The sequence below is a fragment of the Zingiber officinale genome, chromosome 8A (genome assembly GCF_018446385.1).
Source record: "Zingiber officinale cultivar Zhangliang chromosome 8A, Zo_v1.1, whole genome shotgun sequence".
NCBI lineage: Eukaryota > Viridiplantae > Streptophyta > Magnoliopsida > Zingiberales > Zingiberaceae > Zingiber > Zingiber officinale.
Genome location: NC_056000.1, coordinates 115287389 through 115308475, shown reverse-complemented (window position 1 = coordinate 115308475; position 21087 = coordinate 115287389).

Below are 21087 nucleotides of genomic sequence, written 5' to 3'. Positions count from 1 at the left end.
ATGATAAAGTCGTAGATTTTTTTATCCTTTTGCTTATTCCTGCTTAGTTCAAGGGGATCATCTTTTGATCCTTTTGATCCTTTTTCTTCTTCCTGCTTAGTTCAAGTTGGTGTCCTTATGTAGGATTTGCTTTGTTATTTATGATATAGTTGTAGATCTTTTGGTCTTTATTGATGTTGATTTTAGGTTAAAGACATGCCAATCTAAATACAAGGGGATCATTATTTATATATTCCATCAACTCTCTCTAAAACTTTGTTGATTTTGGTCAAAAGGAACTTCCCATTGACTGTATAAGTTTTGTTTGTGCTTTTCCTACATGTGAATAGCATGTCTTATTACATTATTGGTGTGTCTAATTTTAGTTAGCATGTGCAAGTTTCTACAGTTCATGTGATAAGCTAGACATAGATAGTTTTATTCTACTTATAATAGTTTCTTATGTTATCTGCTATCATTTGTTGTTTCCCTTTATTTTTGTTATTCTAAAATATTTACAATTAACATATGTTGTTATTTGCTATTTTATTTTGTTTTTGTTTTTGTTATTTTCCTTTATTTTTGTTATTCTAAAATATTTGTAATTAACATATGTTGTTATTTGCTAATTTTTTTTGTTATCTACTTTTCCTTTGTTATATCCTATTTTTAAACTTGTGTTTATATTAATATTTTGGTATATTATTTACAACTATTTTGAAGGTGTTAGCTCATTGTTGGTTGTTTAGTTGTTACAAGAATGGACAAAGAATGGATGTCAAATGATAGACTATCACGTGAATATGAGTTTGGAGTAGAGTCTTTCTCGCAATTTGCAATGAAAAATGCTAATGATCTGAATGCAATACCTTGCCCATATGCAAAATGTGATAATCTAAAGAAGAAAAATGTACAAACTATCAGGGCACATATGTATTATAATGGTATTGATGTGACATATCATACATGGATATGTTACGGTGAAAGAGCTACAATAGGGAACACAAAGAATGATAGTGATCAAGTAGGGACAGATGAACAAAAATATGTTGCCGAGGAATCAATAGATATGGTACATGCTGCATATGATAGTTATGCTGAGAATCCAACCCAATTCAATAAGCTACTTGAAGATACCGAGAAACCTTTATATTCTGGATGTACTAAATTTACAAGGTTATCTGTAGTTGTAACACTATTCAACTTGAAGGCCAAATATAATTGGAGCGATAAAAGTTTCACTGACTTACTCAGTTTGTTAAGAGAAATACTTCCAGATGACAATGAATTGTCTTTATCTTCTTATGATGCAAAGAAAAGCTTATATGCATTAGGGATGGATTACATGAAATTCATGCTTGCCCTAATGATTGTATCTTATATCAGAAAAGGTATGAGGATTTTACCAATTTCCCTACTTGCTGGATGTCAAGGTGGAAGTTGGGTCAAACAAATACGATAAAGGAAGGAGTTCCTGTAAAGGTTTTATGGTACTTCCCCCCTATTCTAAGATTTCAAAGAATGTTTCAAAATAAGGAGATATCCAAGGGGTTGACTTGACATGCTGATAAAAGACTTCATGATGGATACTTACGTCATCCAGCTGATGCACCATCTTGGAAAATAGTTGATTGCAAGTGGCCAGATTTTGCTACTGAGGCGAGAAATCTTAGATTGACCATATCAGCTGACGGGATGAATCCCCATGGTTCAATGAGTTCTGCATATAGTTGTTGGCCAATTTTAATGATCACTTACAATCTTCCTCCATGGTTGTGTATGAAGAGAAAATTTATGATACTCACATTGTTGATTTCTGGTCCCAAATAGCCGGGAAATGATATTGATGTTTACTTAACACCTCTAATTGATGACTTAAAATACTTATGGGATGTAGGTGTTGAAACATATGATGCATATCGTCAAGAAACGTTCTCACTTAGAGCTATCTTACTATGGATCATTAATGATTTTCCTGCATATGGGAACATGTCAGGATGTATTGTAAAAGGATATCATGCATGTCCTATTTGTGGTGAAGAAACCTGTTCAACAAGGTTGAAACATAGTAGGAAAATGTCATATACAGGTCATAGAAGGTTTCTACCTGCAACTCATCCTTATCGAAGGCAAAGGAAGGCATTTAATGGTAATCAAGAGTTTACCCCTGCACTAAAACCATTGAGTGGCGATGAAGTTTTTGAAAGAGTTAAAAGAATTAATTGTCATTGGGGAAAAATCAGTGGGAAGATTCGGTCGAAGAAGGATGATGTAAAATCATGCTGGAAAAAGAAATCAATATTCTTTGAACTTCAATATTAGAAACATCTACACGTTCAACATGTTCTTGATGTGATGCATATTGAAAAGAACGTCTGTGAAAGTCTCCTCAGTACGTTACTTGACATTCCAGGAAAAACAAAGGATGGAGTAGCAGCGAGATTAGACCTTTTGGAAATGAATGTGAGGACAAATTTAGCACCAAGGATGGGGGAGAAGAGAACGTTTTTGCCAGCAGCTTGTTATACACTTAGTAAGGATGAGAAAAGAAAAAAATTGAATTCTTTGTTTAGAATACAACTTTCGACATGTTACTCATCCCATGTTAAAAATCTTATGTCGATGAAAGATTTGAAACTCATTGGCCTTAAGTCACACGACTACCATACTTTAATACAACAATTACTTCCAGTGGCCATCCGTGGTGTCTTGCCCAAACATGTCAAACAGACTATCACTCGCTTGTGTTTCTTCTTCAATGGGTTATATAAGAAAGTGATAGATGTCTCAAAGTTGGATGATATGCAAAGAGAGATTGTGACAATATTGTGTTTACTTGAAAAGTATTTCCCCCCATCATTTTTTGATATCATGATTCATTTAACTGTTCATCTTGTGCGAGAGGTGAAATTATATGGACCGATTTGGTATAGGTACATGTACCCATTTGAAAGATACATGAAGATTTTGAAAGGTTATGTGCGAAATCGCAAGCGTCCTAAAGGGTGTATAACCGAATGTTATATTGCTGAAGAGACTATTGAATTTTGCTCAGATTATCTTTGTAATGTGCACACAATTGGGATCCCATCAAGTCATCGACAAATAGAACTTACTAAGCCATTATCGGGTGCTGTGGTGCACTCTGCTAGTCACGATGAGTTGCAGCAAGCACATCGTTACGTATTAGCAAATGATGCTGAGATTGATCCCTATATCGAGTAATTTCTCTAACTTAATACTTTCATGTCGTTACTTATATTCTATTTAAAATTATTTATTCCTAATAATTTGATTAGGGAACATATGGCGTATTTGGATGCAAGATTTCCTTATAGGGCTAAGTCCAAGAAGTGGTTACAAGATGAGCATAACCGAACATTACTACTTGGTTACATGATCATGTAAGTTCCTTTAGTATTATGTATTGACATACATTCATTATCATATTTATGCATAATTAAATATTTATCACATAAAAAATATAGGTTGCACGTGTAGTTGACCATTCCACTCATGAAGTATCAGAAAGATTGAAGTGGATAGCGCGCGGACCCAATAAACAAGTCTTAAAGTACTCTAGTTATTTGATTGATGGGGTTACTTATGCTACAAAAGAGCGTGATGATATACGAGTTGTACAAAACTCCGGAGTCAGCATAGTCACAAAGACAATGCAGGTTGCTAGTGCAAAGGATAAAAAACCTATTATGTCAGATATGATTTTTTATGGAGTTATAGAAGAAATATGGGCAGTTGATTATCACAAATTTCAAATTCCAATGTTCAAATGTAATTGGGTGAAGAATAATAATGGTATTAAAGTAGATGATCTTGGTTTCACATTGGTAAACCTCAATCGAATTGGATTCAAATCTGACACTTTTATCTTGGCTAGTCAAGCAAAGCAAGTATTTTATATTGAAGATCCTGAAGATCCTTTATGGAGTGTTGTACTTGCAACTCCAAGTAGAGACTACTTTGAATATATAAATAGTAAAGAGTTTGAAGAAACTGCAATCTTCTATCAATATTTTAGCAGAGGGTTACCATCAATGGATGTTGACGGAGAAGATGATAATGAACCACCATGCATTCGAGATGACTGTTGATCCTGTCCGGAAGCTGAGAAGATGAACTTGCCGAAATGACGTGTTTGGAAGGTTGACCGCATCCCCATGACCCGGTTGATGAGCTGTCTCCTGTGTTGACCAAGTCGTCCGATGTCTTCTGGTCAACAACACCTGTAACCAGTGATCGGGTTGCCCCGATCCCTGGCACCTCGATGCTCGAGGTAGGTCCCGCACACAGATAAGCATCCACATAATAACAGGACAATAAAATATGTACAAAGTGAATACGGCGACGTACCCTGGCCCCGGGGGGCACCCTCAGATGGATGGATAAGCTGGTTGGGATACTGACCGCATCGTCGCAACCCTGAATAGTAGGTGAACGTCCGCCTGGTGAGTAGCTAGCTCCAGTGGCTCAGAGCCGGACGCGATATGGACTCATAGGATGATGCACTGTCCGACTACAACCTCGGCTCGCAGGCCGTAATGCAACAACGGCACGAAGGCCGAACACTCTACTGGCTTGCAGACCGGGATACAACAACGTCACGAAGGCCGGGCACTCTCTCGACTCGCAGGCCGGAATATAAGCATAATACGATACCTGAATCCTCGGACGGTGGCTGCTCGGAGGGCGATGACGGTTGCTCGGAGGTGTCGACGGCGCTGGCTGCCAAAGGTGGCTGCGGTAGTTGGAGTTGACGGCGCTAGATGCCGTGTACGCTAGCCACCGAAGGCGGCTGCGACAGTGGCTGCCCAAGGTGGTGGTGGTGAACGCCGGAGGCAGCGTCAGGAGGCACTGGCTGTCGAGGGCAGCAGCGGGAGGCTCTGGTGGCCGCTGTAGGGAGGCGACGGCATCCACCGGAGGCCACGGCCGCTAGGCTAGGCGGCGGCGGCGGCTGAACTCAGTGGCAACGGCTGGACTCGGTGACGGCTGGCGAAGGCAATAGTGCTCATAGAGGAGGGCAACGTGCCTCACCCGTGGCTGTGTCTGTAAGGAGAACGGAGAGGAGGTGACGGCGGAAAAACACGAAGGTAGCCCCCTCTGTGCCTGGCGGCGGGTGGCGCCGGCTGCTTGGGGCGTCTGCCGGCAGGAGGAGAGGTGGGAGGAAGAGGTAGCTCGTCGGCGGTCATCCTCGGAGGCGGCGGCGAGAGTCGAAGAATCGGAGCATGGCCCTCGCAGCAATGGGCTAAAGCCCGAACCAAAAACCTCCCCTCTTTCCCTGGCAGAAACAAAACAACAAGCTGCTCCACGATGGGGTACAATATATATTAAGACAAACCCTATCAAAACGAAAATGCCCTTCCCATTCATCTCTTAACTGGATCACAAGCCTCCCCTTCAAGTCTAGTCGAAGGAGGCATGAGCCCGACTGACTAGACAGTCTATTTGCCAAGGCTGAATCACTCTTGATAACAAAGTCAAATCGCTGAACCTCTCACATAATGCCATGCTTGCGGCAACTTTCAACTTTAGCCGATCGGCAACCTTGGCGCGTCACATGATGTCAGCTGCATAAAAGAAGAATAAATCAGTTAGACCAAAAGGAAGGGGGACAAGGAAAATGCTTACCCATGCTGCTCGGGAGCTTCGTTCTGATCGGGCTCAGTCCTAATATATATAGTACCCCTTCGTAGAGCAGCTTGTTGATGTTGAATCTCTGCCCAGGGAAAGAGGGGAGGTTTTTGGTTCGGGCTTTAGCCCATTGCTGCGAGGGCCATGCTCCGATTCTTCAACTCTCGCCGCCGCCTCCGAGGATGACCGCCGACGAGCTACCTCTTCCTCCCACCTCTCCTCCTGCCGGTAGACGCCCCTACCAGCCGGCGCCACCCACCGCCAGGCACAGAGGGGGCTACCTTCGTGTTTTTCTGCCGTCACCTCCTCTCCATTCTCCTTGCAGACACAGCCACGGGTGAGGCACGTTGCCCTCCTCTATGAGCATTGTTGCCTTCGCCAGCCGTCATCGAGTCCAGCCGTTGCCGCTGAGTTCAGCCGCCGCCGCCGCCTTGCCTGGCGGCCGCGGCCTCAGGTGGATGTCGTCGCCTCCCTACAGCGGCCACCAGAGCCTCCCGCTGCTGCCCTCGACAGCCAGCGCCTCTTGACGCTGCCTTCAGTGTTCACCACCGCCACCTCGGGCAGCCACTGTCGCAGCCGCCTTCGGTGGCCAGCGTACCCGGCATCTAGCGCCGTCACCTCCGACTGCCGCAGCCGCCTTTGGCGGCCAGCACCGTCGACACCTCCGAGCAACTGTCATCGCCCTCCGAGCAGCCATCGTCCGAGGGTTCAGGTATCGTATTATGCTTATATTCCGGCCTGCGAGTCGAGAGAGTGCCCGGCCTTCGTGACGTTGTTGTATCCCGGTCTGCAAGCCAGTAGAGTGTTCGGCCTTCGTGCCGTTGTTGCATTACGGCCTGCGAGCCGAGGTTGTAGTCGGACAGTGCATCATCCTATGAGTCCATATCGCGTCCGGCTCTGAGCCACTGGAGCTAGCTACTCACCAGGCGGACGTTCACCTACTATTCAGGGTTGCGACGATGCGGTCAATATCCCAACCAGCTTATCCATCCATCTGAGGGTGCCCCCCCGGGGCCAGGGTACGTCGCCGTATTCACTTTGTACATATTTTATTGTCCTGTTATTATGTGGATGCTTATCTGTGCGCGGGACCCACCTCGAGCATCGAGGTGCCAAGGATCGGGGCAACCCAATCACTAGTTGCAGGTGTTGTTGACCAGAAGACATCGGACGACTTGGTCAACACAGGAGACAGCTCATCAACCGGGTCATGGGGATGCGGTCAACCTTCCAGACACGTCATTCCGGTAGGTTCGTCTTCTCAGCTTTCCGACAGGATCAACTATGATGGGAATTGGGTTGATAATATTTAACTGCTAAACTCTTTTTGCATTTCAAGATGAGTTTGTAAACAATTTAAATTGATAAGTTATTTACCTTTGAAAATTGATATATTGTGGACAATATTGATATGTTATGGTGTTTTTTATCAGTTTGTTGTTAGTTTATCACTTTGCTATCTGTTTAATACGTTGTTGTCACGTTGCTATCAGTTAATATCACTTTGCTGTCAGTTATTGATATGCTGTGAGTTTTTTTTAATCATGTTGTTGTTAGTTTTTATCACTTTGTTGTCAGTTCACTTTTTCTGTAAACTTTTTTCATGTTACTGTGAGTTTGTTTATCATGTTGCTATTATATCACTTGGTATTTAGAAAGCTTATATATCATATTGCTGTGATCAATAGAAGGTGTGTGGACTCTATGGAAGACTATAGAAAGCCTACGAAAAAAGGTAAGGGTAAGAAAAAAATTGCAACTCCTGTCACTATCGAGAGTTGGGATGGTAACATAGAGGATTCTACAAACACCCAAACCACAAGAATGTCTAGAGGTCATACACACCTAGATAAGCTAGCTAAGCAAAGGGTTCAAGGAGTTAGAATGGATGTTGCATTCAATAAACTTGGACAGCCAATAGGAGAAGCAGTTGTTGCAATACAAAGTTATATTGGTGTGCTTGCTCGAGAAAAGGTTAAAATTACTTACAAGACTTGGAAATATGTTCCAAGTGATGTTAAAGAACTGATATGGGAATCAGTTAATGTAAGTAAATTTGCATGTTTTAACAATTATTATGACATTTATTGTTCGTGATAATCTTTTTAACGTATTTCCACTTTTGTGATTTACAGTTGACGTACAATGTTGACACAAAGTGGAAGAAGGGTTGTTTGAAATCTGCAAATAATAAGCGGCGTCAATACAAAACTCATCTGACTAAGACATTCATTTTAAGTAAGCTTGATAAACCAGAGGAGTTGGATGATCCACCTACTGGCTATAGTATTACAAGAGATACGTGGAGGTTGTTTGTGATTAGTCGCATGTCTGAAGATTTCATTGTAAGATTCTTAATTTAATTTTTTAAAATTAGTTTATTTATATTCAAGTTTGAAATAACTAGAAACTAAGTGATCAGCAAAAAGAGAGAAGAAAACAACACATATATCCTCATCGACTTTCACGTAAAGGATATGCACGATTTACAGAAGAAATAGTAAGTATTTTTTTTTTGCATAGTTCCTTATGAACCCTTCAATTTATTCACGTAAAATTATTTCACATATGGTATTGAAATTTTCTTATTGTAGGCAACACAATTATGTGATGATGATGACATTAATAGAGCTATTTTGTGGAAGAAAGGACGAGTCACCAAAGAAGGTGACTTCAAAGGCGAGGACTTGATGAAAAAAATACATCAGATTGTAAGCGAAATAACAATACATAAAATCAACAATTTTATTGAAATAATAACTTTTTTGATAATAATGCTTTTTAATGTGCATGACATGATGATTATATACAACAAAAGAGGGAGGGTAAGCTGAAAATTGAAGGGACCAAAGAGGATATACTTACCAAAGCACTTGAGACTGGAGAATATAATGGTTGTGTGAGGGGTATTGGAGGTCATATCACTCCAACAATATATTTCAATTTTGGTAGAAGATGGAAGTGTGCTGATGTTGCCCAAGATGTAATCGTTGAGCATAAAAGGGAGTTGATGGAGGCCAGGAAGAAAATTTTAGAATAAGATGCACGTATACAAAACCTTGAAGTAATTGTCTATAAAAAGGGTGCAAGCAACATCTTGATTGATGACAAAGGCAGTTGCTCAATGAAGTTGCATCCTATGATTGAAGATGACATGAAGATCGATGATGATGATCCACAGATTTTGTGTCAAGCTAATGCTTTACAAGTATAACACTAGTTTTAGTTATATTAATTGTGACCTGTAGATTTTGTGACTTGCAACTTTTGTATTTTAGGGTAAACCAGTTGCATTGACATTGGAATCTAGCACAAATATTGTTGCACATGGTACAATTGTTAGTGTCAATGGACTTGATAAAAAACTTCATGGTGTTCCATTTCCCAATAATTGTATGTGAGTCTCCATTGATGAAGCAGTGGAAAAATCAGCACCTTTGCCATATCCAATTCCAAGCGAGTTTGAAGTAATTGGTGATGCTGCAGGAACCCATGTAGCTTGGCCAAAACACTTGATAGTGACGCAAGATGAGGTATTTCTTATATTATATTTTAATTTAAATTTAACTTTTTTTATTAATCATCCTATCTAACTTGTTTACATTTGAAATTATTAGAAGCCTCGAAGGAAGAACTTTGAACAACCAAAAAAGAAACATACTTTGTCAACAAGTGTCCCAAGATCCGTACATATGTTATATTGTTATAGTAAGCGTGCTTTAGATGATGGCAGATATATATCAGTGAGTTTATATAATGATGTGTTTGACGATGATTATGAACTTCTTCTACACCTTGAGGTCATCATCCCTTTGTATCATTTGGAGCCATTTTCAGACAATTGTGTAGTTGGCTACATATGATAAGTAATTAGATTTAGCAATTTATGCTCATACTAAGATAGTGATTGTAGTCATGATGTGCTTGCAACGGCAGGCATCTTTATAAAAAATTGCTGAAATATAACAAGAAAGATAAATTCAGATTTGTGAATCCGCACAATATCCCATATGACAAACACTACACACAACAAAAAAGATAAGTTTGAAAGGTTGAACCAAAGGGCAAGTCATTTAGCATGCAGGCTGAGTGGTGCATTAGTAGATCAACTAGTATTGGTGCCATGTAATATCGGGTAAGTAAAAATTAAAACATCAATTTTCTTTCAGATCTAATGACTTATTTTGTTTGAATTACTTATTTCATACATCTAGTCTTTGTCTTTTGAAGTTGACAATTGTGATATAGGATCATAGGAAAAAAAGAACCTATGTCATTATATGAACCCATTTTCATTGTTGGTCTTCATTCAAATGTTGAAGATGGTAGTCAGAGGTGGCAAAATCTTGGATCGTGGATCTTGGAAAACATCAATATCATGGGTGTATGCCTACTTTGAAACCTCTGGTCTGCTTTATTCACTGTGGCATTGCCCACTTTTAATTTCTGATTAACATCTTATTTTAGTTTGTAGGCATTTATTAGTACATGCTTGCTCCATCTTTGTTCTAGTGATATTATGATGCTGAACTCTTCTAAACTGCATTTTTTTATCAATACTTTTGTACTTCATGTTCTAACGTTTTAACTTAAAAGTGTCAGATCAAGGTCCTTTTTCAGAAATTGTTTTCATTGCTTGCCCTTTTTTCCTTAATGGTACTTCACTTTCACCTTATATTCCCATAAGCAATCTCTAGCACATTAGATAGCTGTAATAAGTTACTTTATGTTTCTTTAAGATGGTTAACATTTCAATTATGGATTTCAAGTAGCTGTACATTGCAATCCTCTCTTATTTTTTTAGTGTCGGATTTATATCCTATTAATGCTGTTAGTGAGATTTTTGACTTGTACATTTTAGATATCTGTGGAATACTACTGCTCACATGCTTGTTCAAATTGGGACTGCAGATTCTTTTTAGGTAAACATAAAAGGTTTATTTATAAAATTTATATATAACAGTAAATGGAAACACATCAAAAAATTGACAATAGCATGCAAACTATTTCCATCAAAAAATTGACAATAGCATGCAAACTAGCTAGATGTTAGAAGCTGTTGAACTGGGCATCCTCTAAATGAAAGTAGTGGATTATCCAGTAGGTTGGAAACATAAATTGACAATTGTATTGGTAATATAATTGATTTTTACTATTTCTACTTATTTATGTAGCATTTGTTTTTTTCTCTCCAACAAGACTAGATGTATTGGTGGTACCTGGCAACAAGTAGACATGTAGTTAAAACAACAATCTCTATTTATGAGCAATGAGTATTGGTTTATTTATAGACAATAGCTAGTAGAAGTAATTTTTTGATTCAAACTGTTGACTAATTTTTTTTTTATATTTCAGGTCAACTGTTCAATTTGTTCGGAGCTCACAAAGATCCTAAACAAACTGTTGACAAATTGTTGTTCCAGTCTGAAGCTGACAATCATTTTTTAGTGTAGCTAATAGAAGTAAACAAATTGTTGGCTTTGAGGTCGGTTAACTATTTTGTACTCTTTTGTTTTAAATTTGAATGTCACTATCTACTTTGAAATAGCTAGGTTTTAATTTGATATTTGCTTCTCCTGTAAATATTAATATATACTTTGTAGTGAATTCTATTGTTATAGTTGAATTATATTGTTTTGATATAAGTTTGAAATCATTAGCTGAGCTGATTAATTGCTAGTATATATCAAATTCAAATTTGAACATGGTAAAAGAAAAAAAGGTTTTGTAAATATAAAAAATTGATTTTGTAAATAGATTTTTTTTTTACTTTTTTATTTTAAAAAGACAACACTTTAAAAATGTTGAAAAAGTGTTATCTATGGAAAAAAAACAACAACGCTTTAAAAGCGTTGCAATAGTATTATCTTTGCAAAAAAACGACAACGTTTTTAAAACGTTGTAAAAGTGTTGTCTTTGCTATCAACGACAATGCTTTTAAAACGTTGCAAAAAATATTGTCTTTGCAAAAAATGACAACGTTTTTAAAGCATTGTCGTTGAGCGGACTTTTAACAACATTGCTTTTAACAACACTTTTTCAGATATATAGACAACGCTTTAAAAGCGTTGTCTATTAGCTTTTTTTCTTGTAGTGGTGCCAGATCTCATAGTTATTCCCATTAAGTTTTTCATCTTGTTGAGTTCAGCTATTATGTTTTTGGTTACCATAATATATCATAAATAAACACATTATTTAGTATTTAGTGTAAATCATATGCATGCAATTTATGATTGACTCAATATTACTTTGAGTTGGTTTACAAAATCAAGTGACAACTATGTTTTCACTCATCATTCGTATGACCAATCAAATTAATATTAATCAATTCCATTACATACATCCCAACAAATGAACTGATCATTTTTAATATCATGAATTCTTTAATTAATGAACTAATCATTTAATATATCATGATTTCTTTAATTAAATGAATTAATCATTTAATACATCATGAACTAATCATGCATCATGTCAAGTAAACAACATAAATAAATGAAGATATCATAAAATTATGCTGCATAATGTTAACATATAACTAACTGATATGAATGAAAATGGACTAAATATTGTTCATACATAACGACAATAGCAATAATAGAACTCTAGTAAAATAGATAGGCTACTACTACTCCCACTAGGACAGACATTAGTGCAGTGACCAATATTATCCCTTTCATCCTGGACTCATTTGGGGTAATCTCAGGCATGGCAGCTTCAAGATTCTCTATAGGATCCTCAATTGGATCCCACACACACTCTCCCAGATCCTCTTTAGATTCATCTGGATCATCCTTTGGATCTTCAGGGTCTTCTGAATCCTCTTCAGGATCTTCTGAATCCTCCTCAGATTCATCTGGATCCTCCTCTGGATCTTCAAGACCCCAATAGAGATGAAGTAACTGTCTGCACATCTCTGAATACGAGAAGTGCCCATCATAGTCATCCCAAAGTTGGAATTCTATCTGCCTAAGATTTTCCGGCAGTGAATAGACTAGAGCCCATCTTGTGTGTGTGTCTTGGACTGGAAACTCTTCTCACTTGAGTTTCCAGAACAACCGATCAAGCCTACCAATAAGCCATCCGAGCCCTTGAACCGGGTCAAAATCAAGCTCCTTGATCTCCTCCCAAAGCTCATGTTGTCGTAAATCACAACTAGCCATCTAAAAAATTGAAATTAAAATAAGTCAGTACAAAATCGACTAACCAATATAAAACCGGCTTATTTCAATTTAAATAGGCATATCACCAACATAATAAATCAAGAAAAACAAATCTTCTCGATTTTTAGGAGTTCAAGTCGACAATTAAAACTGATCTAATTGGTCAGACCCATTGGATCGGTTGATTAGGAATCCAGATCTTAAGCTCGGTCCATTGTTCTTAATTAGAGAACTAATCTAATTGGACAGAGATTTTTGTACCTATGTTCTGTTACTATTTGATCTAAGTCCATTTCTATCAATTTCAGACTTATTGATCAAACTCAGGTCCGTTTGATCAAACCAATGTCCATTGGTTTAAGTTTGACTGATTAGAACAAATCTAATCATTTTGATTAAATCTGACCCATTAGAACAAATCTGGTCATTTGATCATATTTGGTCCAAGTCCAATTAATCAACCCAAATTGATTCGGGTTTGAATCAAATTAATTTGATTAATCCAACTAATGATTTAATCTAAATTGGGTCTAATTAGATTAACCAGTTTAAACACACTTAATTAATTAAAATTAGACTAATAATCATAATTTTAATTAATTCCATCATGCATATTTTATATATTAATATATAAAAATAATTTTCTTTTTTAAAAACACGTAAGCTTTAAAATATATGCATGAAACTAATTCTTTGTTCTGTTCGAAATCAAAAAATTTCGTTTTCATTTTTTTTAAATAGAACTTATCCTATTAAAAAAAACGAACACCGTGCCTCCGTTTTCTCCGCCTTACCCCAAATCGGCACGTCGTGCACATCGTGCACACTGCGCACGCCGCACATGCTGCCACGCTGCCTTCTTCAATCATATCGCACACACCGCGCAAGCCACCCACGCCACGACGGACACGGTGGCCGGTTATGCCAGCCTTCTGCCCGTGGTAGTCGATCCTTTCCGGTACCATAAACCAGTCATCTTTAGGCTCAACGAGATCGCCGACAGTAGTTCTGCCCGTCCTAGCTACCAACACATAGTCAGCCAGCCAGGACGCCATCGACGACCACAGACTGTCGTCGTCTGCAAATCCAGCGATCTTGATTTTATAAATTTGGCACAGTGTGTATGCTACGACACATTAGTCGTACAAAACAACGACGAGAAAAGACAAAGCGATACAGAAAATTTCCAAACAGAGATTTCATAATTCGTCTCTAAGCATTTATAAATAACCTGGCTCTGATAACATTGTAGATTATTTTAAATGCATAAAAGATGAATTAATTAAAACGGTAAAAACTTACAACGATCTCCTGCAGATCCGCAATCGGCAATGGCGAAACTCACTGTCGGAAGAGAGATCACAAGATCGGAAAGCTCTCAACAATTCCACAAACCAAATCTCACCGCCTCAAATATTCTCCTTCCTCCCTGTGCGTTTCTCCACCCCTGATGATCCTTGGACGGATTATTTATAAAGGAAAATAACCTATGGGTATAATGGTCTTTTCCATCGAGAGTAGTGGAGAACGTGGGCATGTTCCCACACCCCCACTTTCTCCATTTCCTACAACCGGAAGACCTAACATCATTACTATGGCAACGGAGGATTTCGATGAGTTGGTTGTTGTGAAGGTGCAGGCAGTTTTGCAAGGATAACCCCAATAATTAACATCGCCTACGCCCAACCCTTCAACTAAGATACTATCCCGATAGACAATTGTGTCGCAGGCACATCATCATAGGTCTACCTGGATAGTTTACCTCAGGTTGCATTCCCCACTCAGATTTGTACATTGACGGTGAGGGAGTCTTCCTGGGAATCTTCGAGAGAGACTCCACATAGGACTCTCTTAAGGGAAAAACTCTCGTATCTAGCGTAGCAAAGGTCATTCTGATTTGTGTAGACCTATGACTATCTAGGCAAGAGGTGATTTTGAATATTTCGTCTCTTTTATAGATAACTATTTGAGATACGAGTATATTTGCTTGATGTGCCACAAGTCTAAGTGCTTTGATAAGTTCAAAGAGTACAAGGCTGATGTGGACAAATGTCAAGGTAAAAATATCAAGACACTATGGTGAGATCGTAGTGGCGAGTACCTCTTAGGAGAGTTTAGGAGTCACTTATCAGAAGTCGGGATTCAATCCCAACTGACTACACCTGGTATACCCCAACAGAATGGTGTAGTAAAATGAAGGAATATGATTCTTATGGAAATAGTTAGATCAATAATGAGTTATTCAGAATTACCAAAATAATTTTGAGGATATACTTTGGAAACGGTAGTAAACATAGTACCTTCTAAGTCAGAACCCTCTACTCCCATAGAATTGTAGAATGTGTGTAAGCCTAGTCTAAAGTATATTCGAATTTGGGGTAGTCTAGCACATGTGCTGAAGGGAGATACTGATAAGTTGAAACAGGAGTTCACTTGTTTATGGGTTATCCCAGAGAAACAAAAGGAGGTTTATAGTCCTAAAAATCAGAAGGTCATTGTTAGCACCAATGACTGACTTTTAGAAGTGGACTATGTAATAAACCATAAGCTCATTTATTCTTAAGGAAATAATAAAGGACACATCTGATCTAGTACCAACTGTACAAGATGAAATATCACAAGAAACTGTAACATGTATCACAGATGATACATAATTATAGAAAGTGCATCGTCGTAGTAGGAGGGTTGTTAGGCAACCTGAAATATTCATATTTTGGGAGAGTCTTTGGACTTGATCCCTGGTGAATATGAACCTAATTCCAGGACATATGACGAAGCGCTCCAAGATAAAGATCCAGCATCTTTGCAAAGAGCAATGAATACAGAATTAGAATATATGTATTCTAATAGAATCTAGGAGCTTATAGAACCACCAAATGGTGTAAAAGTCATTGGGTGAAAATAGGTCTACAATAGAAAAAGAGGGACAGACGGGAAAGTGGAAACTTTCAAAGCAAGACTTGTTGAAAAAGGAAAATCTTTTACCGGTAGTCATGCTTAAGTCTATCCAGATTCTTTTATCTATTGTTGCTCATATGGATTATGAGATTTGACAAGTGGATGTCGAGACAGCTTTCCTTAATGGAAATCTTGAAGAAAGCATCCATATAAAGTAACCAGAGGGGTTCATTGCAAAAGGTAAAGAGCATTTAGTATGTAAGCTAAATCGGTCTATTTATGGACTGAAGCAAAGCTTCAAGGTCTTGGAACATCTGGTTTAATGAAGTAATCTAGACCTATGGATTTATTCAGTGACCGGATAAGTCTTGCGTATACAAGAAGTGTGATGGAAATGTGGTGATATTTCTTGTACTATACGTAGATGACATTTTTGGTAGTTGGAAATAATATCAAAGTGTTGTCGGAAGTAAGGGTATGGTTGTCCAAGAAATTCGATATGATGGACTTGGGAGAATGCACACATATTCTCGGGATCAAAGGGATCACTAGAAAAGAATGTTGTGCTTATCTCAAGCTTCATACTATCCTAGCTCCTTTTAGCATGCAAGACTCTATGAAAGGTTTTTCTATCTTTTGGGCATGGAGAATCTTTATCTAAAGAGATGTTTTCGAAGACATCAAAATAGATAGAGGACATGAAGACAGTTCCTTATGCTTCGGCTATCGTAAGCCTAATGTATGTAATGCTGTGTACGAGACTAGATATCTGTTTTGGCCAGGGCATAGTTAGCAAATACCAAATTAATCTAGGACCGGGACACTAGACTGCCGTAAAGCATATATTAAAGTACCTCAGAGGGACTAGAGATTATATGCTAGTTTACAAGACAGATAATTTGATCCCTGTGGGTTACACAGATTGTGACTTTCAATCAGATAGGGAAAATAGTAAGTCGACCTCAGAGTTTTGTGTTTACCTTAGGAAGTAAAGCCATAACAATGGAGAAGTGTTAAGCATAGATGTTTTTCGGACTCCATCATAGAAGTTGAGTATGTGACAGCCTCTGAGGCAACCATAGAAGCTAAATGGCTCAGAAACTTCATGATAGACTTATATATGATTTCTCCAAAAATTATTAAAATTTATTGTAATAATAGTGGTGCAGTTGCAAACTCAAAGAAACCATAAGTCCATAAGGCAAGTAAACAAAATAGAGCGCAAGTACCACCCACTACGAGACATCGTATAACGAGGAGAAGTTGTTGCCGCCTAGATTGCATCAGATGATAACCTGAGAGATCCTTTCACTAAGGCCTTAAGGCAAGAGCTTTTGATGGGCATGTTGAAGGGTTGGGAATCAAATGTATAGCAGGATATATGGCAGCATAGACTTTTATTATAAGTGGGAGATTGTTGGAATGTATACTAAAAGCCTAGCTTTTTGTATAAATATTTACTTAGAAATAAGAATCATATTGGTTAAATATCTACATTTATAAGTTAAGTATAGTTGTTCGATTAATTTATATTATAGATAACATGGTGTGTGGGGTCACACACAGAAGATCATGTTATCAATTCCTTATAAATTATAAACAGTAGCTCACGACTGAGATGGAAAGGAACAAACCATTGGAATAGTTGTAGTGTAATTAGGTATTAGTTTATCTTGACTAATAAATTACACTAGTACACTCTAAATGTATTGAGCATGACCATTTAAGGTAAGTTCTTTTTATACTGATTTAATAAAAGAACAAGACCTTAGTTATTATGGAAGTGTGTGCTCTTAATCCTAATATAATAACAAGCACATATATTTAGTATTTGTTTCTTTGACTTATCAAAGGGTGAGATTTAGCTCGATAAATCAATAGGTCCGATAAGTTGGGAAATGATATTACTTATAGTGTGTGTTGTTGATTATAGAAGGAAACTGTGTCCTAGTAATCTAGGTTGATAATGTCCCCAAGAGGAGCTCATAAGGATTGTCATGTTAAACCCTGCAGATGGACTTAGTCCAACATGACGATAAAGTTAAGTGGTACTACCCTTGGACTAAGATATTGATTAAAGAGAGTTGTCAGTAACTCATTTAATTAAGGGACATTCGACATCTTAAACGCAGGGAGACTAACACACTCATGATAAGAAGAAACCCAAAATATAATTTGGGATTGGTGCGGTAGTTCAATAATAATTCTTTAGTGGTATGAATTATTATTGATGAAATTAAGTTGGGTGTTCGGGGCGAACACGGAAGGCTTAATTTCATCGGAAGATCAAAACCAATTCCTCCTCTCGGTCCCTATCATAGCCTCTTATTTATAAAGTATTATACTCACCTATACCCACCTTTATACCCATCCTAAGTTGGCCGACCCAGCCTTGCTTGGAGCCCAAGCAAGGGGCCATTGTTGGTTGCTACTCGAAAAACCTAGAGGTTCCACTGTACAAAAATTTTGTACAAAGGTCTGAACCTTTTCCTAGCTACCATATGTTCTTTTAAATTAAATTTTGGATCGCCTGCGGAACTTAACACGTTTGATCCAAAACTTAATCTATTTGTTCTTTTAGGTTTTGACTTGGATCTCCTGTGGAACTTAACACGTTTGATCCAAATCACCTAAGTTATTAATTCTATTAAATATTAATTTCCAAAATTGGTTCCCAGTACTGACGTGGCGAGGCACATGACCTTCTTGGATATGGGAGCAACCACCACCGACTAGACAAAACCTTTTAAGGAAAGCTAATATTTAATTTTCTAAAATAACTTTAGGTCAACCGAAAAGAACAATCAAATCACAAGGAAAAGAAAAACAAAAGAACACTATATCGAAAACAAATTCGAAACACTAGAATCGTATGCCTCTTGTATTTAGTATTATTTCCAAAAATAACTAGTATGATGCGGAAAGAAAAATTACTAGTTATACCTTTTAAAAAGACCTCTTGATCTTCTACCGTATTCCTCTTCTAACCTCGGATGTTGTGTGGGCAACAATCTTCCGAGATGAAAACCACCTAGGCACCTTCTTCCTTCTTCCTTCAAGTTTCGGCCAAGCACAAGAACTTTCAAAGGATGAAGAATTTTCCACCAGCCAAGCTCCAAGGGATGCATGCTTTCTCTCCTTCTTCTCCTTCCTTGATCCGGCCACATCCTCCAAGCTCCAAGAGATGATAGATTTCGGCCACAACAAGAGGAAAGAAGAGAAAGGGAAGGGCCGGCCACCACACCAAGGAAAAGAGGGAGAAAAATAGAATAGAGTCCTTAGCCTTGAAGCCTCCTCTACCCCCTCTTTTATAATCTTTGGTCTTCGCAAATAAGGAAAATTTAATAAAAACTTCCTTAATTCTTTTGCCATTGAAAAGGAAAATTTATTTAATTAAAATAATTTTCTCTTTTCAAATTACAATGGCCGGCCATAACAAATAAAATCTCCAAGCAAATAAAATTTTAAACACCAATTAAAACTTCCTTATTTGCTTCCGGAAATTTATAAAAATTTCTCCAATAATTTTTATCCCTTCATGATTGGTTTATAAAAAGAAAATTTAATAAATTAAAATCTTTCTTTTAAACATGTGGATAAAAAGAAAGTTATCTCTATAAATTAAAAACTCTTTTAATCTACAAATAAGGAAAGATATCAAATCTTTTCTTAATCTTTTGTAGAAACTTATAAAAGAGAATATTTAATTTCAAACTCTCTTTTAAATCATGAACATGGTTAAAAAAGGAAAGTTTTCTTAAAATTTAAAATCCTCCTTTAATCCACAAATAAGGAAAGATTTCAAATTTTAAACTCTCTTTTAAACATATAGATGATTTACAAATTAGGAAAGTTTTTACCAAAAATTAAAACCATCCTTTTAAACTACAAATAAGGAAAGAGATTAATCTCTTCTCTTAATCTTTTGTAGAAAGCTATAAAAGGAAATTTTTAATTTTTAAACTCTCTTTTAAAATCATGATATCCACATAAGAAATAATTTTAATAAAAATCCTTTTTAATATTCTAGTGGCCGGCCACCTACATGGCCCATCCACTTGGTCTTGGCCGGCCCTAGCTTGGGTTCCAAGCTAGCTTGGCCGGCCCCATTGGATGGGTAAGAAGGTGGGTATGCGGTGAGTATAAATCTCTATATACTAGAGGCTACGATAGGGACCGAGAGGAGGAATTGGTTTTGGTCTCCCGATAAAATTAAGCATCCCGTTCTCGCCCCGAACACACAACTTAATTTTATCAATAATAATTCATTCCACTAGAGAACTATTATTGAACTACCGCACCAATCCCAAATTATATTTTGGGCTCCTTCTTATCATGAGTGTGTTAGTATCCTTGTGTTTAAGATAATAAATGTCTATTAATTAAGTAAGTTACTGACAACTCACTTAATTAATATCTATCTCCAAGAGTAGTACCACTCAACTTCATCGTCATGTCAGATTAAGTCCACCTGCAGGGTTTAACATGACAATCCTTATGAGCTCCTCTTGGGGACATTCTCAACCTAGATTACTAGGACACAGTTTCCTTCTATAATCAACAACACACACTATAAATGATATCATTTCCCAACTTATCGGGCTTATTGATTTATCGAACTAAATCTCACCCATTGATAAATTAAAGAAATAAATATCAAATATATGTGCTTGTTATTATATTAGGATTAAGAGCACACACTTCCATAATAACTGAGGTCTTTGTTTCTTTATAAAGTCAGTATAAAAGAAACGACCTCTAATGGTCCTACTCAATACACTCTTAGTGTACTAGTGTAATTATATAGTTAAGATAAACTAACACTTAATTACACTATGACCTTCCAATGGTTTGTTCCTTTCCATCATGGTCGTGAGCTACTGTTTATAATTTATAAGGTACTGATAACATGATCTTCTGTGTGTGACACCACACACCATGTTATCTACAATATAAATTAATTGAACAACTACATTTATCACAAATGTAGACATTTGACCAATGTGATTCTTATTTCTAGATAAATGTTTTATACCAAAAGCTAGGCTTTTAGTATACATCCTAACAGACCAAGTTAATCCTTAGATGAACCAAGTGGTGGCCGGCCGTAGCTTGAGTCCAAGCTTAGGTGGTTGACCACAATAAAATTAAAAGGATTTTATTTTTTTTTAATTTTTCTTATATGGATTTCATGGTTTTAAAAGAGTTTAAAATTTAAATCTTTCCTTTTATAGCTTTCTACAAAAGATTAAGAAAAGATTTGATATCTTTCCTTATTTGTAGATTGAAAGGAAGATTTTAATTTTGATAAAACTTTCCTTTTTTGTAACCATGTTCATGATTTAAAAAGAGAGTTTAAAATTAAATATTCCCTTTTATAAGTTTCTATAAAAGATTA